Source organism: Castor canadensis, chromosome 11 (genome assembly GCF_047511655.1).
Source record: "Castor canadensis chromosome 11, mCasCan1.hap1v2, whole genome shotgun sequence".
Lineage (NCBI taxonomy): Eukaryota > Metazoa > Chordata > Mammalia > Rodentia > Castoridae > Castor > Castor canadensis.
The window spans coordinates 90,932,558-90,957,019 of record NC_133396.1 but is presented as its reverse complement, the minus strand read 5'-3'; the positions used below and the strand labels follow the sequence as shown (position 1 = coordinate 90,957,019).

At 38.5% G+C, this 24,462-nt stretch overlaps 1 protein-coding gene across 15 annotated transcripts in view; it reads left to right on the top strand.

Annotated features, from left to right (window-relative positions):
* The first annotated feature begins 10,879 nt into the window (after positions 1–10,879).
* Positions 10,880–24,462, top strand: part of Prrc2c (proline rich coiled-coil 2C) — a 90,147-nt gene continuing 76,564 nt past the window's right edge. For 7 of the 15 annotated variants that reach the window (XM_074047494.1, XM_074047492.1, XM_074047490.1 and 4 more), the window contains exon 1: positions 10,880–11,111. The gene's annotated coding sequence lies outside the window, so the exon portion shown is untranslated. Of the gene's footprint in view, positions 11,112–13,488; positions 18,123–24,462 lie in introns of those variants that run through there. The other 8 variants (XM_074047500.1, XM_074047495.1, XM_074047491.1 and 5 more) reach the window with 2 other exon arrangements.

Genomic DNA, 24,462 nt, shown 5'->3' with positions numbered 1-24,462 from the left:
GGCCTCTGGGAGACATATGAGATCTAAATTATAGCAGGATTTATGCTGCATTTGTTTGTGTGAGTAGAGACATCCAGCATCCTTATGCCATCGCTATTCCCAACCTCCAGGCATAGGTAATAATGGGGGCATTTTCTTTATAGAAAGGCACTTATTAAATCAATACTGTTTACATGCCAATGAAGTACTGATTCTTCTGGATGGTAAAGATGTCATGCCCCTCCAAGTAATGCTTTTTTTTTAAGCAAGTATTTATTCAGTGCAACCATCCTTCTCTATTCCAAATCCGGAAGCATCACCTACCCCCTTTTTCTGAGGGGTGTGTGGGGGGGAATTAAGACAGGGTCTCACCATGTAGCCCAGGCTAGTCTTGAATTAGAACTCATGATTCTCCTTCCTCAGCCTCCCAAGTGCTGTGATTACAGGAATGTGCCACTATGTCAGCCTCCAAACAATTTTTTCACCCTTTCCTGGCCTAAAAGTTGCAAGACCTAAGTAGTTTATATTATCACGTCTGCTTCTAATCACGTACCAGCTTATATACAAAATTCTCTGAGCCCACATATTTTCCATGGGACAACTTCATTCCTAATGACAACAGCATGAATTGACCCTCTCTATGAAGCTTTAGGCTGTATTTTGCAGAAGATATGATACATGCAAATAAATTCTCATCATCCTGAGCTCAAAACAAACTAACAAACAAGAAATTGGCTCAGTTTTCCCCATTTGTTTTTATTCCTCTCCTAGTCACCTTTGTGAATAGGGACAGTATCTTCAGTATTCTTTCCCCTTCAGAATAGTGCATCAGAATCACATGAACAGTTATTCTTTTTTCTTTTTAAAGCAGAAAACACCCCAGATTTTGATCAGAAGTTCCAGAGAGTGGGGAATGGTGGTACACAACTATAATCCCAGCACTGGGAAGGCTAAGGCAGGAGGACTATGAGTTTGAGTCCAGCCTAGGCTATATAGTGAGACTCCTTATGGAAAAAAAGAGGGGGGAAAAAAGGAGGTGAGATTAAAGATCCTATAATCTCACCAGTTCTTCAGGTGTTTTTTCTGCTCACCAAGAGTGTGTGAGAGCCAGCTAGGATTACAGGCATGATATTCAGAGAATGGCAGTTTGAGGTTAATTCAGGCAAACAGTTCATGATTTTCCATCTCCAAAAAATAAATGGAGCAAAAATGGACTGGAGGAGTGGCACAAGCAGTAGAGTGCCTGCTTTGGAAGCACAAAGCCCTGAGTTCAAACCCTAGTCCCACCAAAAAAAAAAAGTGTGTGTGAGAATCAGTGTCCAGGTTACCTAGGACAGTTCTCTAACATATAGTAATTCTATATAAATTCTTGATGAATGAATAAATGAATCAAAACTGGATATTAACAACTCAGTGAGCTCTGATCACACCCGAAGTCTATGTATCTCTAAATTTGTATCTTGCATCATCTGGCCTAATAATGCTTACTGGATGCTGTTCTGTTCTGTGTGCCTCACTCTGTTTTATGTCTGAGCAGCCAAGAACAATTCCACTCTGCTGAGAAATGTTGATTTAAAAGCACTTTGCCATATTTATCTCTTGACTTACAAAGTAAGAAGCCTGAAATGCTTACTGTCATTCAACATAATACTGAAACAATTGGGAAACCATTAGCTGAGAAGGTTCCAGAACCATGAGTACCTACATAAGCAAACCAAAACCCAACTCAAGTAAGACAGAATGTAAGCTTAATCAATCAGAAGCCAATAACTGACTCTAATTAGAAACCTCCTCAGTCAGAAACTGGCAAACGACCTTTTCCACTTTAGCCAATCAAATATTTTCTTTGTCTTGCTTGCTCCAATAAACCATATACACATTTTCCTCTTGTGCCCCCTGTGTGAATCACTAAACTGCTTGTGGTCTGGTGCTGCCTGATTCATGAATCACTTAACGCCCAATTAAACATGTTAAAATTTTAATGTGCCTGTTTATCTTTTAACAATGGTAACTAAACTAAAAATAGATCTTCCACATGACTCAACTATCCCACTTCTGAGTATACATCCATAAAGAAAGAAAGAAATCAGCCTGTGAAACAGATACCTACACTGCAGCCTTATTCACAACAGCCAAGCTATGGAACCTGTCTGAGTATCCACCAATAGGTGAACGAATAAAGGAAATGTACACATACTCGCACACAATATTATTCATCAATAAAGAAGTATGAAACCCTGCCATTGCAGCAAAGTGGATGTAGCTGAAGGACACTGTGTTAAGAAAATAAACCAGACACACAAAAGCAAAGATTATATACAAATATCCTCATATGTAGAAGCTAAAGAAAAAAAAAGTTGACCCAAATGTAGAACTAGAAGTTGTAAACAGTTGGGGTGGGTGGATAAAAGGAGGTTGGCTAAGCCTGGCATGGTGGAACACACCTGTAATCCCATCCCTTGGGAGACTGAGCAGAAATATTCCAAGTTCAAGGCCAGCTTGGGCTGTACAGAGAGAAAAAAGAAATAAAAAGGAGGTTGGATAATGGTTAACAAAACAATTAGTAGCACAGATAGAAGGAATAAGCATAGACAGATGACTATCGTTCACAATAACCTACTATGTATTTTATGAAGATTTAGAAGAGAGGAACTAAAGGCTACAAAGAAATGATGAGGTGAGGGAAATACTAACTGCCCTGACTTGATATGGATATGCTGAATGTACTCATTGAAATACCACATCGAACTCATTTTAAACCAGCCAGCCTTGGTAGTGTGTGTCTGTAATCGTTGCTATTCAGAAGGCTGAGGCAGGAAGGTCACAAGCTTGAGGCCAGCCTGGGCAACTTAGAGAGATCCTGTCTCAAAACAAAAAAATAAAAAAGGCTGGAGATGCACTTGCCTACTTCAAACCCCAGCACTGTGGAGGATGGATAGGGTGTGGGGGCTGGGGGGGGGAGGAAGGAATCTTAATTGAAACAATAGTAACTCTTTATTGACTATGTACCATATACCATTTTAAACATTTTTATTAGCATGTGACAGTTGTCCAGGGGGGATACATTGTGACATTTATATATGTGCTTAAAATATATCTTAATTGGATTTACCCCACCATCATTATCCCTCATCCCTCCCCCACTTCTTAGAACAATTTCAACAGGTTTCACTGTTCTATTTTCATACATGAATACAAAACACAATTCACCCTCCTTTACCCTCTCCTTATGCCTTCTCTCCTTCCTCCCACTGGTACTCACCCCCAAAAGGACTTGTTTTACCTTCCTATCCTTCATTTTTTTTCCTTCTTTTTTTTTCTTTGCTGTACTGGGGTTTGAACTCCGGGCCTACACCTTCAGCAATTTTACCAGCCCTTTTTAGTGAAGGTTTTTTCAAGATAGGGTCTCTCGAACTATTCTTCTGGCTTTGAACCATGATCTCCTGATCTCTGCCTCCTGAGTAGCTAGCTGGCACCCGGCTCCTTCATTTTTAAAGTGTATATTAATAGGTCAAAGGGATATTGCAGACATGTATATATCACGCTTTAATCAAATTAAGCCCCCATTACTTTTTCCCTATTGCCCTGTTCGCCTATTATTCAGCAGCTTACATGCACTGCGTTATATTATCTTCATTCACAAGATGCAAAGTTTTAATACTTTTCACTCTCTAACATTCTCTTTCCCTCTCCTGGCTCTCCAACCATACACTTTTATATGACAGGCACAAGAGAGGATATAGGTTTGATACCTTCACTGGGATACTTTATATTCAATGCTGAGAAGATAAAAGAATTCATATATCCAGTGCTGGGCACTTTGTCAACACCCCTTTATTCACTCCTTAGAGGAATTCTGTAAGGGATCAAAGTATTATTATCTCTATTTCATAGGTGAAAAAAAATAAGGCTCTGAAATTAAGGATCAGCTAAAGGTTATTATTGGCAGAATTTGAACTTTTCTTTCTCACTCCAGGATTTAAGCTATTGCCACTAACCTACTATACATGCAAGTACAATGTGGGTTATGGTCCATTCAATATCCACTTGAGAAATACATGATATTCATTTATTATCCACTAGGTCTGGGTATAGATACAAACCACACCTGGTTTCTGTTTGCATATAGCTTTTAGTTTTTTGGGGGAAGCAGACATTTAATAGTAGGAGCAATGAGTATTATAAAGGAAAAGAGTGAGATATTATATGGGAAGCCAGGTGCTTCCTGCCTGTAATCCTAACTACTCAGAAGGCCAACATCAAGGGGATCATGATTCAAAGCCAGGCCTGGGCAAACAGTTTTCGAGACCCTATCTCAAAGAACCCATCACAAAAAAGGGCTGGTGGAATAGCTCAAGGGGTAAGAGCAGCTGCCTAGCAAGTGAGTTCAAACCCCAGTGCCGCCAAAATATACAAATATACACACATACATAATATATATACATATGTATACATATATGTACATATATACACATATATAATATATATAAATAAATATATTACATGGAAGCCTGTAATGGTACCTTGCCATTACAATGGACTGTCGAAGAGGAAATTATTCAGACACTTGTTAAAGATGATAAGGCAGGCCATGTTCACTGCAATGTAGTCTTGCAGTGTGGGAGAGAGGCTTGGCCTCTACTCTGAGGCCAAGGAAAAGTGAAGATTTGTAATCAAGGAGCAGGATGGGGGTCAGTGGATGGAAATTTACTAAAAGGAAACATGGACAAGGAGGTTTCTGACTAAATCAACTTGATAGGATTACTATACTGCTGAAGGCAGACCAAGGTGATAAAATATTGAGGGTGTTCAGATACGAAGGTGAGGGGAGGACAGTGTTGCTAAAGTGACTTAGCAGGATTCTTGCTCAAATTGGATTTTATAATGACAGAGGGGGAACCCCAAGGGCAGGTCTAGGCAAGCAAAGGACTCAGAGGGGCATGACTAAAGTTTTGGTGAAAGGAGAAAGTACAGTTGGCCAGACTTAAGGATTTAGCAAGTAACTATCCAAAAGCCAGCAACTCTACTCTGTATCTGAATGATCTGGGGAAGTAACAGTTGCTATCTGCAAAATAATGGATAAAAACACCAATTATAGGCTTTATGAGGGTTACAATGTATGTAAACCACAGATCCTGACAAAAAACAAGTAAGCACCTTAATTACTAATTGGCAATTAAATAATAAAAAATAATACAGGCTCATACTTGTAATCCTAGCTACTCAGGAGACAGAGATCAGGAGGATCACAGTTCGAAGCCAGACTGGGCAAATAGTTCGAGACACCCCGTATCAAAAAACCCATCCCAAAAAAGGGATGGTGTTGTGGCTCAAGTGGTGGAGCTCCTGCACAGCAAGTGTAAGGCCCTGAGTTCAAACCTCAGTACTGCCAATAAATAAATAAAACCAATAAAATGAATTTATGACATGTAACATGACATAAGCCAACGAACCAAAAACTGAAATCTCCCAAACTTAAGCCAAAAAGTCCTTTTCCTTGATTATCTGGGGCATTTTGTTACAAGTAACAGAAATCTAATTACACAGAGATTTCAGCAGTACAGATCACGGGACACAGGACTCCCTGGATTAAGAAGGAGCATGGTCTAGTGAACAACATCGGTCACTGTAGCTCCACATCAAAGAGCAAGTGAGGAAGAAAGGCAGTCCTTGAGTCAAGATTCAGAGTATGCAGACTGTCTTACAGGCCACCTTGGAGACCAGAAGTGGATAAAGACATCAGCTTTGTGTGAAGTTGGACCTCAGTTCAAACACGAGCTCTAACACTGATGAGCACTATGAGTTCAAGACAAGTCATTTCACCTTTTTGAGCCTGGGCTTTATTATCTGTGTTACAAGTTGCTGTGTAAAATACGTGCAAAGATCCAGCACCATGTGGCCCCCGGGATGCATTTAATAATTGGAGCTACAGCAAAGGAGAAGTTAATACAACAACCACAGCTCAGAGACTCAGTAGCAGCACATCCAATTGCTGCCAGGGACAGCTCAAGCATAACTTCTCTGTTCTCTGCAGTCTGGCTTACCGACCTCCTTCTGTCCCCAAGAATGAATATGCCTTGTCTGTTACCAGACAAGGCTCCCTTCCTATTAGTGCTCTCCGTCTTCTCAGGCAGATAGTAGAAGCCAAAAGGAGATTTAAAAAAAAAACTTTTTTTTTTTTTTTTTTTGGTGGGACTGGGGTTTGAACTCAGGGTTTCACACTTGCAAAGCAGGGAACACTTGAGCCACACCTCCAGTCCATTTTACTCTGTTATTTTGGAGTTGGGGGGTTTCACAAACTATTTGCCCAGGCAGACCTTGAATCTCGATCCTCCCAATCTCAGCCTCCTAAGTAGCAAGGATTACAGATGTAAGCCACAAGTGCCCAGCTTCAAAAGGAGATTTTAATGCAAGAGAAGCTTGAGACCACAATCTATATCTCCACTCCATTGTAGACACCACGGGGTGACCAGCTTTCCTGCTTTACTCTGCACCAAAAAGTTCCCTGGTCATGGGACTTTCTGTGCTAAAACCGGGGCGGGGGGAGGGGTGCCATGAAAATTGGGATGGATGGTCACTCCCCCACCATCTTCTTAAGGTTGGGCAGGTGGCATGGCGCATGTAAGCCAATAGGTGGCACTATTTTATTAATCATTATAGTGATTGACACTTCCCAATAAAAGTTTCACAGAGGTAATATTGAATATTGAAATGAATTGTTCCATTTTAATGCAATTTACTCTACATGCTAAATACTTGAGACACTTTTTAATTTTATTTTAGTCACTATTCCTGCTGTCTCTTCTTCCTCCAAGATTGTGTGCCATATGAAGTTAATCATGGTGCATAGCATTGAGCACTGTACTAATTCCCACCTGAAGCAATTATCTCACTGAGTCTCTCAGCAACTCAAATATTTCAGCAATAATGACTTAATTAACCCCAGTAGAAATAAGAAGAGAGAATACAAACAAAGCTGAACTAATCGTGGACTACAGATTACTTTGTAAGCACATGAAATTCTCTCTTCCACTAGATAGTATTCAGAATATTTAGTTACTTCTCTTAATTACTGGGTAGTTTATAAATTGCATTTACAATTGGTTGGGGAAGGAAATAAGTATAAGAGCCATATACTTTGAGGAATGCTAGAAGTAGGAGCTAGAATTGCAATTTTAAAAATAATTATTGACTACTGTGTTTATATTCCTCAGCAGTAACTCACGTTTCTGTTTTCTGACCTAAAAAAATTAAGAAATTACCTTTTCTGCACTGCCCATCACCACCTGGCTATTTCGCTTTGTAACATTTTTCTGTTCTGTGTTTAAGAACCAGAACCATTTCTCCTTTTGTTCTTCTCCTCTTGATCTGTGCCTTGTACTATTACTCACTTCCTGGCCCAGGAGAACTTAACTGCCAGCCTCAGGGCAAACCTATGAACCAACAAAGTTTTTCTCCATTTCCTCCCTCCCTTCCCTTCTTCCTCCAGCTCCCCAAGTGACTAAACATACCAGGTAATGTTCTCTGCCTACTAACAAACACTATACCTTCTTAACTTGGTACCCACAGCACTAAGAACTGAGTTTCTCTCAGCTAAGAAAATGTTAGGAAAATTTTAGGTGGACAGTAAATCCCAGCTAATTTGGACTTTATTAACTTGTGACATGACAAACAAATAACACCTTCAGTTAAAAGGTATCTTTTATTCAATTATAAAATGTCTGCACAACAGGCTTGGTGTAATCCCAGATACTCAGGAGGTGGAGATCAGGAGGACAGTGGTTAGTAGCCAGCCCAGGCAAAAAGTTAGTGAGACTCTATCTGAAAAATAACATAAAACAAAAAGGTCTGGAGGAATGGCTCAAGTGGTAAAGTGCCTGTCTAGCAAGTGCAAGGCTCTAAGTTCAAACCCAATACCACTTCACAACTGTCAAAAGAAAATTGGCAAGAACTAGGTATACATCTGTAATCCCAGCTACATGGGAGGTACAGATAGGAAGATCTCAATTTGAGAACAGCCTGGGCAAAAGCTCAAGACCCTGTTTAAAAACAAACTGAATCTAATAAATAAATAAACAAACAAACAAATAAATAAAAAGGCCTGGGAGCAAGGCTCAAGCAGTAGATTGCTTGAAGTGCAAAACCCTGAGTCAAACCCCAGTACTGCAAAAAAAAAAAAAAAAAGAGTCTGCAAGTCTGCAACTGGGTATGATGTTATTTCCAGCTGGGTGTGGTAACATGAACCTATAATTCTAGCACTTGGGAGGTGGAGGCAGAAGGATCATGAGTTTGAGGCCAGCCTGGTATACGTAGCAAGACACCATATCAAAAGCAAAACAAAACAAAAAAAACCTTTGCTGAGCCAATTAATAACAAATTGGTAAATAAAAATATTTATCCCTCTTCATACATAAGGCAAAATTTTACATATAACATACATTTAAATAAATTTAATACATGACTTCTTACAAATTCACAAAAATTAACTTTTTGAAGCACTGACAATATTGTTCTTAGCTTTATTTGCAATCTTATAACATCTGTTGACATTAACAAAAAGAGGTTATATTTTCATGCAGTGTTTGGACATTATGGTTTTCATTATACCAGGCTCATCATGATTCAGTTTTACTAACTATGATTTGCTAGGTCATTGTCAGTGCACATAAACATTTAAGAAACACTATTATCAATAAAGTCTAATGCCTTCCTTGATTTTTTAATTTGCAACCGACTATCCCATAAATCTCTAGTGCCTACTGATTCCTATTTATAGTACTAATCCCAATGAGAAGATAGAAAGTTAATTCATTTGTGATCTTGTGCAATCACAAAGAAAACAGGTCACATTGTCTGGAGAATCAGTTTGTTTTCAATAAGAAACTAGGTGCCTGATTTCATACCACCAACAAACAATCTGATGTTACCCTAAAAATATTGTTTAAAAAAACCATATTGGAAATTAAATGACACGTTTACATTTAATTTGCTGTGAGATCTTTGTTATAGCAAATTTTTCTACATTGATTGTGTGTTAGGCATGGTACATATAGCCCAAGACAAAGTAAAATCTTAAATGTATTTATTTAGTTTTTGGCATTATACCAATACATGAAGATTTCCTTCAGATTTTCCCCTGAGAAACTGAAAATAAGAGAACTAAGACTGATCCAAGAGTTAAAATTTAAGATTACATACCATGGATAAAAGTAGAAATAAGCAAAATCACCTCTAGAGCACAAACTGGCCTGGCTTAACTGTAACTTGATTTTTATTGAAAGAACATCACTAAGAGGTAGCCATGGAAACAGAGAAAGAAAGATACAGGGGCCATTCAGGGCCAGTAGCCATCTAAGTGTTGTCAAGGAGAAAAGGAGCCTAAATCAAGAACATAGCTGGATATCCCTACTATGTTGGAGATCAATGCAGAAAATTGCAGTCGCTAGAAACTGAGTACATACTTCTACCTTTGGGACAAAAATTGTCTTGTGGAAACAGATGACTCAATAAGTCTATACATATAACATCACTTATTCAGAATCTGTGCTCAAACAGCACCTTCTCATGATGACTTTGATTTCCTGAGTCAGTTTACTTATGTAGAAAAAACACTAGCTTTGCAGTTGTGAGTACTCAGGTGAATAAATTATAGCTCTTGGAAATTAATACATCAATATTCTGCTTGTATATGTCAGTCTCATGACCTTAGCTAATGTAAACTGATTTAATTACCAGAGGTATTTTACATTACTCAAGAAAGACATTTCAAGACCAGGACACTCTACAACAGAATTCCAGAAGGCTGTGTGAAATTTACCAAGTACTGCTTCTGTATAAATCAGCCAAGCTTTTTCCATTTCAAATGTGCATTAAGAGGACAAAGTATATATTCCAGTGTTAAAGCACTTGCTCTAACATACACAAGGCCCTACCACACCAACAAAACAAAACAAATGATCACCAACATCAGTTGTGTGTGTGTGTGTGTGTGTTTGTATGTGCCTGTGATTTATCTCTCTGTATTAATTTCTTTATTCTAACGTTACTGCAGTGACAATTCCATTCCACCAGCTACTGATAGGGAAGATCACTTAGATCAGGATAGGTGTCAAGGAATTCTGGGATTTAAAATATGCCATAAATAGTTCATAAAGTGAACAAATACTAAACACTACACATTCACCATATGCTGGAATATAATATTTTCCTTCTCTTTTTTTTTGCGGGGGGTTGGGGGGGAGGAAGAATGCCGAGGATCAAACCCAGGGTCTTGAAATTAGGTGCTAGGCAAGAACTCTACCACTGAGATACACCCCAGCCCTCAGATACAGTGTTACCATTATTACAGCCACTCACTTCCAGATGCCTTCACCCCTCCACATTACACCTGACAGCATGGGTGAATCCTACCGTCCATCGTCTGTGTACCTAGCGCTACCAAAGAAATCATATGGCTTATTTTACATGTATAATCACAAATGTCAGTGCCCTCAGCAGAGCATGCCAGTCCTATTTCTCACAGGGAAGTGACTTCTTCACTCTAAGATAACTTGACTCTTTGCAAACTCCTGTACACCATGCCATCTCAGTGCATCCCTTCTTCACTAAGGACATCCTCCCAAACTGTCTGTAGTTTTAATTACCCATCTGTCAAATACACCAGGACTTATTTCACTGAGGCATACCAATTGTAATCGCGGTCAAGTCGAGTTCTGGAACCTTCCCAGGTTAAAAGCTTTGTCTTGCAGCCATAACTCGGATTGCAGGAACTCCCTCCGACCAGTAGGAGGCGGTGTTGCCTCCCGCCCAGGTTGCGCAGCCACGAAGGCGTCACATGATCCGGCTGCCTCTACGCCGGAGGGCGGTCTTGCGGAGATTTGCCTTACGTAGGCGGCGACATGACGTAGTACGTAGGGGCTGGCTAGCCGCCATCTTGCTTCTTTTTCTCGCTCGCTCTCTCCCTCTCGGGAAGCAGCGAAAGTGCTTTGGCGGTTTGACCATCCGTGGCTTTGGCTGTCTCAGCCCGGTGGCCTTTCCAACTACCTCCCTCACCCCAACTTCCCCTGCCCCTTTCCTTGATCAGATCTCGGCGAGACCCTCGGAGTGCGGAAACTTGACACTAGCCCTGGCGGGTAAGGAAAGAGAGGGCGTCGGGGCGGTGATCGAAGAGGGCCCCAACGAGGAGGGCCGGCTTGGGGCGGCTTGGGGCGCGGGAGCGCATCCGGACCCTGGCTCCGGGAGACCGGGGGTCTGCGTGGAGAGGGCTTCGGCTCCCGGCATCTCCTTTCTCTTTGGGAAATCGGACGCCTGCTCGGGGAGCGGGAAACCGGAGTCAGACCCGCCCCATGTGGTCTGCAGCGGGAGTTCTGGGCCGCTCGGTCTTCCTCCCACCCGGGTCCCGGCTCAGGCCCTGCGGGGGGGAGTTGCACGCGTTGCGGGGTAAGCGAAGGGAGTTTCCACCGTTCCGGACTGGTGGGCGCGCGGTCTTTTTTTCTTCGTATGGAGGATGCCTCTCTTAAACGCAAGAAGCCAGGGCCCTTAGTGCCAGTCTTCGTGTGTGTGTGTTGTGATGACAGGATTTGCAGGGAGCAATGTGAGAGAGTCCAGAGTAAAGACCAGATTCAGATTCGGTAGAGACTCGCCGGAGAATGAAGACCTACCCTACTTCCGCTGGGGACGTGCTGCCCAACTCCACGGGAGGGTTAGGGTAGTCCTGCTTCACGCTAGGCCGCAGCATCCTCTCGATTCGCGTGCTGAATCCCACTTGGTTGCTTCCTATTTTTTGGGATAGCATTAGTATTGGTGCTGGGGTTAGAGGCCCCGCTTTAGGATTGAAGAAAAGGGCTGAGGGGGCCAATGAGGAGTTGAATACTGTTTCTTATGCACAGGAGGGACGCATCTAATTACTTTATAAAGAGATGTGTATTTGTTCGGACTTGGTTTAAGATATTTTGAGGGTCCGACGTGCCTAATGATTTCTGTCTTCTAAAGCTACCCGGATTTCCGCATTGGCCGGTTCAGCCTAGATTCATAGATTCTTACCTCGACAGGGTACTTGGAATTTTACAGTAGGCGGCTCTGCTGTAAAATTTTCATTTGGAATGCACCAGAAGAATTGGGGGATCTTAATTAAGTGCTTGATAGCTTACTCCTGCAAGTAGAAGTGATAGGATGGTATTAAGCTCCCACCAAGCCTAACTTCAGCATTTAAAAAAAAGTAGATTTAACCTCCGATGTTGGTGATAAAGATGCTGCTTTCACTGGAGCCATTTTTAGGTGTGTGTCACAGATGCACTGCAGCATCTTTTCCGGCTCACCCCAAATGCATTGATCCTCCGAAAAATTAGAAGTAGATTGGATTTGCGTGTAGTCAAATAGTAATTCTCTCCCTTTCTGGAATGTAATTTTCAGAATATAGGCTTTTTAAAAAGGTTTAGGGTGGGGGTTCGATGAGTATATATGTGTGACTGTTCTCCCTCCACCGTTAATTAACCTTCTACTGTGTACTGAGCACAGTAACGAGCCCTTGCTATACATTATCTTTTTTTATTTCTGCAAATCTTTGAGGTGCCCTTATTTTTCGTATGAGATGATAGCTGAGAGATTAAAGAAATTTGACCAAGGTCAAACAGCAGTTATTGGTAAAGAGATTTAAATCCAAACTGTTGGAAACCCATACGGGATGCTCTAAACTATCAAACTGCGTCCTTGTTCCTTTTCGTTTTATTATCCACAGTAACTAAAACCCGGTACAACACTATTGTAGATTTTCTTTAGCTTGACTTCAGTATGTGAACATTGTTGCATGGGAAGGTTACAGTGTTGCAAGGTGTAAAAATGGGTTATATCTACTTTGTGGATAAGGTAGAAGCTAAATTTTTTGTGTCCTTTGCTATTTAACAGCCAGCTAAGTTTTTACAAATAATTTCACTCTGTATTACTATATAATTTTAAATTTTTTAAGGTATTATTTCTAGAATATTCCCTTATCTGAAAAATGGGGTGACAATGACACCTCAAAGGCTGGCTGTAGAATCTAAAAAGATACTGTATGTAAAGTGCTTATAGTGCTTATTACTTAGTAAAAGGCCAGCTGATAATGAAGGAAGAAGGGCAGAATATTGGTAGATGAAAACACTTCTAAGCAGTAGGTAATCTGTGAATTCTCAGAAGGTATGAATCTTATTTACGTGTATATTTATATACTGGGTTTTATTTCTTAAAGATTTCTTCATGCTTTACAGCCAATATCCCTGCAGTCAGTTTCAAAGGGAAAATGCAGTATTTCTGCCTTCTACCCCCACATTATGGGTAATATATCTTTGAAGATTATGTTTCTGAGCTCCCCCACCAACACTGCTTCAGTTGTGTGCTTTTTTTTTTTTTTTTTTTTTTTTTTTTTTTGATGGTAGTGGAGCTTGAACTCAGGGCCTACACCTTGAGCCACTCCACCGGCCCTTTTTTTGTTGTTGTTATGTTTTTTTTTTTTTTTTTTTTTTGCCCAGGCTGTCCCCTGAGTAGCTAGGATTGCAGGCGTGAGCCATTGGTGCCTGACTTCAGTTGTGTTTTTATGCTGTTTATGTCACACTATGATCACCAAGGAGTGATCATTGGTAAGAAATAAATTTGTACAGGACTGTATTACAGTAAAGGAGACCCAGAAGTTTCATCTGACTGAGTTAGGACTAACATACTTTCAGTAAAGCAAGACTTGCTGCTTTCTGAATTGAATAACAATGAAAACTTATTTCAGTCTATGTTCATTGTTGTGTAGAAGTCTGAGAGTTAATGTTAGTTTTCTGAGTCATAGTATTTTAAATTCCTCAACAACACTATTGATGTGCTGTCAGAACATCTTTCTAGAGCCAAATATTCTATAAAGAATAACTTCAGTAGATTTTCTATTGTGTTTTTCCCCAAGAAAAGCCAAGTATTAAAAAATATATATAGCCAGTTATACTTCTGATCCTTAATTTTGCTCTAGATTAACAGAATGCGAGCCATGCTTTGGGGCTTGTGTCTGCTCATATTTGCAGCAAAGCCAATCAAATATGAGCTGTTACTGAGTTTCAGCAGGGTACAGGGTACTTTAGTCTCCTTTACAGACATAGTTGGTATATACTACCTGAAAGTCTGAAATTATTACTGCCAGTGTGATGTGCTCACCTTGTGTGGTGCTGCTAGGTGCTCAAAATTAAAGCAGACGGTATAATCAGCATTCATGGATCATGTTTAGGTTTTTTGGGTTTTTTTTAACTACTGGGTATTATTTAGCATACTCTCTAGTAATTTTTTGTTCTACCCTCCTGAGTTTCTAGATTTTTTTATTTTTCTTTACTAGACTGTTTCCATGTCCTCATCATCTTGTATGGTGGTTGGTATGTATAGAGTTTATTAAATATTATTGAGTGATTAAGGGTGGGAAACACAAGAATAGATCCACAGTTAAGGTTAACTGATGACTAATATTTGAGCAAAGGAGCATTCTATCATTTGCTGATTAGTATAGTATCTTAGCTAGTACTTAAAGAGTTTATTTTTATATAATATACACCACGAGATTTATTTACATTAAATGTTCCTTAATTTTTAGATTTTTTTTCAAGCATTAAAGATTCTTGTAATTTTGCAAGGCCCACAGCATCAGAGAAATATGGCTTCTTGGTTCTCACTACCAAGATAGTCAGTCTTAAGGGTTAATAGTGAATATTGTCATAGGGCTGGGTAGAGCGCTTGCCTCGTGTTTTACGAAGGTATGGATTCAATCCCCAGCACTGCCCTCCAGCACCCCTCCCCCTAAGAAAAGTTATCTTGAAGTTTTTCTATTCATACCAGAAGATGAAACAAGGGGGTGTAAAAAGGTGAAGGAAATATGGTATTGAAAAATACCTATAATATGAATTGATTGTCCAATTTACTGCAAGTGAATAAACTAGAAGATCAGTGGCTAAAAGACAAAATACACTTACAAATTTTGTTTTTTTTTTTTTTTTTTTTTTTTTTTTGATACGGGATCTCACGTAGTCCAGGCTTGCCTCAAACTCATGATCCTCCTGCCTTAACCACCCTCCACCCCCATGCCCACCACCAAGTGCTGGGATTTCAAGCCTGTGCCACCATGCCCAGTTCTGAGGATCTTTTTCACTATCCCTCCTGCTGAGGATCATCAAACTCAGGGCCTTGCCCATACTATGTAAGTGCTCTAGCATTGAGCTATGAATATTTTGGGGGATTAGCTCTTTAAATCCATACTGTAATAAATCTAGGAGGTGGATTATTTTATCTGCATTACACTATTTTTTCTTTTTTTTCTCTTTGTTTTTCTTTTTTCTTCTTCTTTTTTTTTACGTTACACTATTAGAGAACTTTAAGTCACTTAGCTAGTAAGTAGTAGAAGTGAAATTTAGATCATTGACCCAAAGTCCTGAGTGATTAACTACATAAGTTTCCCATGGCCTATATTTCCCAAACTGAAATTATTAACAAGTTTTGTTTATCTTCACAGTCCATTATTTCATATTTTTCTTTAATTCCGTGTACTATCTTTGTTGAGGCAGGGTCTTGCTCTACAACCCAGGATTGATTAAAATTCATGATTATCCTGTCTCAGTCTCCTAAATGCTGGGATTAGAAGTGTGACCACTTCAGCTTCAATTTACCATCTGTTAATTAAGCACATTCAAAGTAAAAATTTACTGGGCTGGTGGAGTGGCTGAAGTGGTAGATAGAATGTCTGCCTGCCAAGTTCAAAGCCCTGAGTTCAACTGCCCAGTGCCAGCAAAAAGAAAAAAAATCTAATGCTTATTTGCTGTTAACTTTTTTTTCTTTTTGCCCCCTAACATTTTAAAAAGTAAACATAGTGTTAAATACTCCTGTGTGGACTACTGAAAATCATGTGGTATACAACCATTCTTTGTATTCTACCCTTTGGTACAAAACTGCAATAAGCAGTGAATGGGCAACATTTTCAGTCAGTGAAGTGCTGGAACTGGCAGCATTACAGAAATAGAGGTATAAATAAGAGCCTTAACTGCATACTTAGGGTAACCATTTCTGTGATGAATTGCAAAGGAGTATTTAGATAAAGAGAAGAATAAAAATAAGTGAAGAAGCGATGTATACAGGCTTGAAGTGCCAAGGTAAAACCCCCTTGGACTATGAGTATACACTTAGGAAAAAATCGGGGCAGAAGGATAAAAACAGGTCTTTTCTGAGGGTGAGTATCAGTGGGAGGGGAACGGGTATCAAGGAAAGTGTGAATGAGGGCGGATGTATTTGGTATTCATATATGAAAAAAGAATGAAACCTGTTGAAACTGTTTTAAGAAGGAGGGGAGGAAGGAGAATGATGAGGTAAATCTAGCTAAGATATATTACAAGCACATACGTAAATATCACAGTGTATCCCCTGTACAACTACTAAGATGCTAATAAAAATAAAAGTGCTGGGTGCACGTGACTAACACCTTTGATCCTAGCTACTCAGGAGGCAGAGATCAGGAGGATACCAGTTCGAAGCCAGTCCAGGCAAATATTCTTGAGACCTTATCTCAAAAAACCCGTCATAAAAAAGGCCTGGTGGAGTGGCTCAAGCAATCAGAGCTCCTGCCAAACAAGCATGATACTCTGAATTCAAACTCCAGTGCCGCCAAAAAAAAAAAAAAGAAGAAGAAAGTTACGTCAGAAGTTCAGGCAAAAGAGAATAGTAGAAAACTAGGCTTATTCGAGTCAAAGGTAGGAGAATTCAGAAAAACATGCAAGAAGTGGCCTTTGAATTTGACTGAGAGATTCTTGGTGACCCACGAAGAATTTAGGTCAAGCTGGGCACAGTGGTGCCCACATATAATCCCAGCAGTAATTCCAGCAGGATCTACATAGGAAGACCTTGGCTACATGGCGGAGACGGTTTAAAAAAAAACAACAAAAAGAATTTAGATCAAGTACTAGGGGTGAAATGTTAAGGAGCAAGATTGGGAGTGGGGGTAAGTAGTGAGGCTGATTTTCCAGGACTTTTAGAACTGAGGTCTAGTTTTTGGTTTTGCCAATTTTTACCATTTGTTAACTTTGACTTCTATAAGTTTTAGATAGATTCATCTCTGAAATAAGGATAATGCCTGTTGGTCCTATCTCAGGGTTGTTAGAAAGGTAGCATTAAATGTATTTTTCTGTATCTTGAGTTTAAAATTCTTTGATATCAGGATAGGAGTCTTGAACATATTTAAAGCAGAAGAGAGAGCCATGAAAAGGGAAGACTAGATGACCTGTGAGGTTAAAAGTTCCCTCCAAATTTTGAGTATGTAAGAAATGGATTCCTATGTGGAGAGTGGGTGCCTAAAGAAGTTAATAATTGATCTTCCCCTCTTTCCCAGTTGATAATCTGGAAATACAGGGCTTCTATACATAGCTGTATGATTGTGCACTGCACAAAGGTACCAGGCTGAAAGAGGCAACAAGAACTGAAATTTAGCCCATATTCTGCTTTTAGAGTTCTGCCCCTGCCTTAGGCCTCCTAAAGGAAACTGCCTCCACTTCCTCTTTTTAGTTCCTCACCAGGAAGAGTATTTGCGTGTCTCCCCAGAAGAATACATTTTTCTGTTTGCCCAAAGACTGTGGAAACCAGTGGATGCTCTGAAAAGTTCCTTAGGGAAAATTAAGGATACAACATAAAACATAGAACAACATAAAAACAATTGAGAGGTTGGAGAAATGGTCACTAAGGAACAAAAGGTGATGAGAAACAATATATTAAATACCATATATTTGTTAAATTTTAAAGGTGAGAGAGTATAAGAGTACAGTTATATTTAACACAATTAAATCTTCAGATACAGTTTTTCAGTTTTACTTCAAATTCATATTTTCTTGGCAATATGGCTGTTGTAACTTGGTCTATATTGTAAGTAACTGCTTTTAATGTTAAGTTTAACTTTTATAGATCTTAATTGAAGGAGTACAATACAGCTGGTACAGAATTACTTTGGAAGGTTGGGGAAATAGAACAGATAGATTTTAGTTTAAAAATAGGAAAGGGACTTTTGTTGCTTTTCTTTTCTTTTGCTTTTTGAGACCGTTCTTCTTTGTAGCCCAGGTTGTCCTTGAACTCACGACAATCTTCCTTCAGCCTCCTGAATGCTGGGATTATAGGTATGTACAAACACCCTGCTTAGGAAAAGGACATTGAATGGAGGCTTTTGAAGATTGATTATATTGCTATATGAGTTTTTAAATTTTATATTAAGAAAAGTTGGACTTTTGGGTGTGTGTTTCTACCAGTTTTAATACATACAGATTTGTATAGTCCCCACCACAATTAGGTTATAGATGATAGAGAGATAAAACACCTCCCAACAATAAACAAGAATCTTGGCATTTTGGAGGGAAGGAAAGTGCTTTTTTGTGCTGAAGACCACAGGAATGGAAAAAGCCAAAAATTGCCCAAGTGTGTTGATTGGCTTTCTGAGCAGAAAAAAAAAATATTTTGATTGTAGTTGTGTTTGTGACAAACTTATTAAACACTGGGAACAATGCAATTAGAAAGTGGAAAGAAAAGGGGTAGGGTAGGTTTACATGCTTGAAGACCAACTTTTCAGTGGTAGAGGAATAGCGTTAGTGACTTAGGGAAAGGGATTCTCTACTATGTTTAAATGTAAAATTCCAGTCTTTAAAGGTAACTCATTAGTTATATGAAAGGTTTAGAGTAATTCATGATGATGATGGGCTTCTTAGAAAGAACAGTTCTTTCCCCATAACATCCAGTAATCTTGCCTTCCAAAAATAAGGTTAACTAAGAAACTACTTATCTTTGGTTTATTTGTAATATAGTTTTGAAAATACTAATTACCATTTAATAACTTATTACATGCTACATACTATCCTAAGCTTTATGCATATTTCATTAGTTAAATCTTACAAATGGAGTGGATATATATAGCTCACAAGTGAAGAAATAATAAATTTGTTAAGATTAATTTGCATTGGTCACCTAGCTACTAAAATGTTAGAGCTGAGATTTAAACAGTTAGTTTTAAGAGCAGTGGTTGTAGAATATAAGCAATATAAGAATATAATATTAAGAATATAATATAAGAATATAAGCAATTTAAAAATATTACAAGTTGTCAGCAAGAGTGCCCTGGCAATCACCTCGTCAAATAAATGGTAAAGACAATAGCTTTGCTGTTGTAGAACAGTAATTTTTAGTACAAAGGATTGAGAGCTACATTGCTTTTCTGAGGGCTGGGGACATGGCTCAAATGGAAGTGCGCCTCCCTATTAAGTACTCCCTATTAAGGGAGTTCACACCCCCTCACTGCCCCCCTCCCTCAAATTTATATAGATGGAAGGGGAGAAGAGGGGGAGAGAGAGAAAAAAAAACAAGAGAGAACATGAGCTTTTCTGGTTGTTAATGTTTCTGCCCCAGAGACGCAATTCACATGTTTCAGTTTCCAAGTGTGGCCTGAGCCCTTCTACCAGGCTGATTAGAGTTCTAACAGATTTATTTATATTACACTTAGTCTTTTTATTTCCTTTCTACTTTCTTTTAAAAAATGACTATCTTTAATGTTTTACTATAATACTATTTGTCGTAGAGGCATTCAACATGTGGTATTCTTAGTTTATTATTATAGCAACAAATGAACCTTAAAATATTTGATGTTTCCTACAAAAAGAAATGGTGTATGTTCAAGGTGATGATTATGGCAGTTACTCTGATTATACATTATGTGCATGCATTCAAATATCACACTGCTGGAACTCATAACTGTATAATTATTATGTGTTAATTAAAAATAAAAAAGATGTTTTTAAAAATCCACTTCACATCATTCTAGACTCATAGTTACTAATTAGTTATAACAGAGACATTAGAATTACTAATTGATTATAACAGAAATGGGAGAGTTCATAGAATTTGGTGAATTCAACCTCTTACCTAAAGCAAGAGTTGTCTTTGTGGTATTTCTGACAAAATCTTACCTTTTGCTTGGATGTGTCTTGTAGTCAGGAGATTACTACAGTCAACCTTTAGCATTCACAAAGCATATATATATTCAGAGGACTTCCAGTTTTCCAAATTTGTAAATGGGGGAAGCCCAACAGTAGAGGTTAGGAGAAATAGCTTACTCACTAGCCGCATCCTTCTAAAACATGGTTGGTGTCATTGGATGCTTCAACAAAATTATAAGTCATTTCACAGTTCTTTGGACTGTCTGGCAAATTGTGAAAATAGAAAATGCTATGGAGTTTTACTTTAAGATTACTTATTTCCACTTTTTGATAACTGACCATTTAGAAAGTTTTTCCTGTGTGTTCAGCCTAGTTGTTAATGTTTATAGTAAACTTGGAATTGAGCATGGTGCGCTAAACATAGTCTGCAAATACAAAACTTGGAGGAACTGTAACAATTTCAAATCTGTGCCTTAGATTTCTTCTGTTTAGTAGTGCTATCATAGCTGTCACACACAGGCACAGAGCCTTTTTTTTTTTTTTTTCAGGACTCCCTGGGCCTGTATTCTGCATTTATGAAATTTGGTTTGCATTTAGAGGCTGGCCCTAGCTGTGTTGTACAGGCTGGTCTCCCAGTTCCTGGGCTCAAGTGGCCACCATCATGAATGATGAAATTCAGTTTCTGAATTATGACTATAAAAGTAGTTATTCTTTAAGTCTGCCTAGCATTCCTAGACCTTTTTAAAGCTTAGAAGTTCATTGAAGCTGGATGCTGGTGGCTCACACCTGTAGTCTTAGCTATGCAGGAGGCAGAGATCAGGAGGATCCTAGTTCAAAGCCAGCCCAGGCAAATATTTCACAAGACCTATCTCAAAAAAACCCATCACAAAAAAAGGACTGGTGGAGTGGCACAAGGTTTAGGCTCTGAGTTCAAATCCCAGCCTCCCTCCCCCAAAAAAGAAATTGAACACATTGTTACCTCTTCTAGATGTATAATTTTCACTATCAGTTTTTCATCCAAGTTATTAACATTGAAGAGGACAGAGGCTAACATATTATTTAGGCAACATTAGTCATTCCTCAGTATCTGAGGGGGATTGGTTCCCTCATACCAAAATCCTGAATGCTCAAATCCTTGTATGTCATAAGGTGATGTTTGCATATAACCTGTATGTCCTCCCATATATTTTAAATCATCTCTAAATTACTTACAAAATCTAAGGCAATGTAAATGCTATATACACAGGTACACTGTATTGGGTCTTTAATTTGCTTTATTTTCTATTGTACTTTTTATTGCATACATAATATATTTTTTCAAATATTTTCCATCCACAATTGGTTGAATCCATGGATGTAGAACTTGTGGGTATAGAGAACTGACTGTACTTCATATTAATCACATTATTTAAATATAAAATGATTTTTCCACTAAATTCAAATAGTCTGATTCTCATTTGTATTTATTTAAGGGTGAGTGTGTAAATACTTGAACGTTGACTAATTTTTTTAAGTCAAGCAGGGAGGGAGGAGGGTGATAAGTTAGAATATATAGAACACAGGTCTCTCTGTTAGAAACAGGAAAATCATCAAAGATTACAAAGGTTTTGAGGCAAAAGGTCAGAGAAAATGCTTATGGGGAAGTTTGAAGAAGAACATGCTTGGGAGAGCAGATCAGCTGCTTTTTGAAAAGGGGTGGGTATGATTTCAGCATTACAGAAAAGTTGCAAAAATTGTACAAAAAAATCCCCATATTCCTTCATCCAGATTACCTCCCTGTTACTATTTTATCAGGTTTCCATTGTCCTCTGTGTGGCATTCACATATACACACAGTCACACATTTTATGTGTACTTATTTTTTTCTTTTTTTAAATTTTTGGTGGAACATGGGTTTGAACTCTACTGCTTGAGCCACATCTCCAGTCCATTTTGCTCTATTTATTTTGGAGATGGGGCCTCCTGAGCTGTTTCCCAGGGCTGGCCTGAAACCTTGATCCTCAGTCTTAAACTCCCAAATAATTTAGGATTACAGATGACTGACTGACTGAGGTTTTTTAGTATCTGAGGTCTAAATTGTATCATCTTTGCAGACCTAAAATTTGAATCACAAGTTCTCTGCTTCCAATTCTCTCAGTATATTTCTTTGTTTTTAGTGAAAAAAGAAAGCCTTAGAGCAAGCATGACTCATTTTAAGCACTCAGTAATTGCTTTTGTTACTAACAGTTTTTGCTCAGATCACTAGTCCCTTTTGCTCTATGCCTTATTCTCATATACTTCCTATCTACCTCAATCTGTTTGCTTTGCTAGAACAAAATTTCTAAGACACATTTATTTCTCACAGTTCTAGAGACTGGGAAGTCTAAGATAAAGGCATGATCAAAGTGTCTGGTGAGGACTGGGGTCTTTGCATTCAAGATGGCACCTTGAACACTTGGAAGAAGGGCAAAAGAGGCCTAAGTAGTCTTTTCCAGCCCTTTTATAAGGCACTCATCCTCTTGCCTAATCACTTCCTAAAGGCCACCACACCTCTTAATTCTTTCATATGTGAACTTAAATTTCAGTGTTTGAATATCAGACATTTGAACTGTCACATTTTCTTTGGTTAGACTTCAGTTAAACATTACTCTACTTCCCAGGTGTGCTACTGGTGAGCATTGAATAGAAGAATCCAGATTGCACAGACTTAGGAATATTGTTTGTCCTTGCTGCTGCTAGGCCTCTCAGTGCTGCTTACCAATACCTTTTCCAGTTGGCTGTCTTTCCTGTTCTCCCATTTGCTTTTCAAATGTTTTACAACATCAGGTTTCCAAACCATGTCTCCATTTAGTGGATGAGGACAGCATGTCTCTTCATCTTTTTCTAGCAGTGCTTGATATATGGTAATAAATACTTGTATGAGTGAATGGAGAATAAACATTTTGAGCTTGGAGTGCTGTCAAGAAAATGATGTTTTGGTGTATAGACAATTAAAAATGTGGATCTAAAGATGTCGCATGAAAGAAAAATTTGGGGGATTAGCCTTACTGGTAATATTTGCAGCAGTGAACTATAGTTGAGATGACCAGTTCGGAAAATTCCTAGAGAAAGGAGAGATGGTAAGAAGGGAAAAGGGAAACATGAGGCTGAATGCGGTAGTTGAAACCAAAGAAAGTAGCTTTATACTGAAGCTATGTGTGTGATAATTGACTATGACTAATAAATAGTTAATACACATTATTTCTTGATTTGTGCAGTAAACCATTTTTGAGGAGTACCTGTAGTATGTTCCTCTGGAAATGGTTAGAGATTGTTTTTAATGTTCACTACTTAAATCTTTGGGACATTGTTCTCTATTTTCCAGAGAAACTAAGCTATCACCATAAGAATAGTGAAGACTGAATAGTAAACATATCTAGATGCCCTCATGGCCAGAAAATAATTGTGTTGTTTAATTAAATTTGGCAAATTGCAGTTTGGTAAAAGTGCAAGGATTGTTTTTCCAAATATACTAAAATTTAAATATTGCATAAAATGTTTTCATTATTAAAAACTAGAGTCTTAATTGGATGGTGAAGGAATTTTAGAGAAAATAGGTAATCTCTTACAGATACAGGAATCACTTACAGATTTTTTTTTCCTCCACAGACTTTCAGCCTGTGATAGCTGTCCTTTCATGAAAACCATCTTTTTATTACCACTGCTAAGTGTCATCCATTCATTCGGAAAATTTGATACTTATATTATAATAAACTACTGCTTCCCAGTATGCTTGCTTCAAAAAACTTACTTGCCCATCATCCTTCATACCTTCTTTTCTTTTTTGGCCAAGAAAATCTTAAAAGACTATATATATTTGTTTAAAATTTGGAAAATGCACATGCACATGTTTTGTTATATTTAGTTTCAATGAAAACTATTAGTGGTTTGTTTTTGTTTTTGGCATTGCTTAGAGTCAAAGAACCTGGACTTTTGGAAGGCTTTGCTTTTGTAGACTGATTTAGATTTATTTAGTGATTTAGATTTTTAGGTACATGGTAAGCAGGGTAGTGATACAGAAAGTATTGTTAACATTGTACAAGTAGGAAAAGGCTTTTTAAAATTAAAAGCAGGACAGGTAGAAGATGTAGTGCTTTTTGATTTTTGCCTGCTAAGTTTTTTAAATTGGAGCTGGCAGGCTGAAGACAAATGCTCCTTATTGAGCTTGATATTTCAAGGGATTTTTATTATCAGTTTTGTAAATTTTACCATTTTGTTACTAAAGATGCACTTGCATGGGCATTGTTTCCAAGGGACAGCGTAGGTACTTTCCTATTGTGTGTCTTCTTTCTTGGATACTAAAACCTTAAGTAATGAAACTAATGTCAGGAGATTTTTGACTAGTGTTCCTCTCTAAGGGCTCTTGATGGCATTTAGAAGAAATGCAAGGCAGCACTCCTCATTCTAGCCTAGCAGGCTCTACAAAATCTGGTCCTGCCTATTTTGACTTCATCTCCTGCCTCTGTCCCTTAGACATGATTTTTACACATTACCTTACACTTCTAAGTTAAAACTGGCTT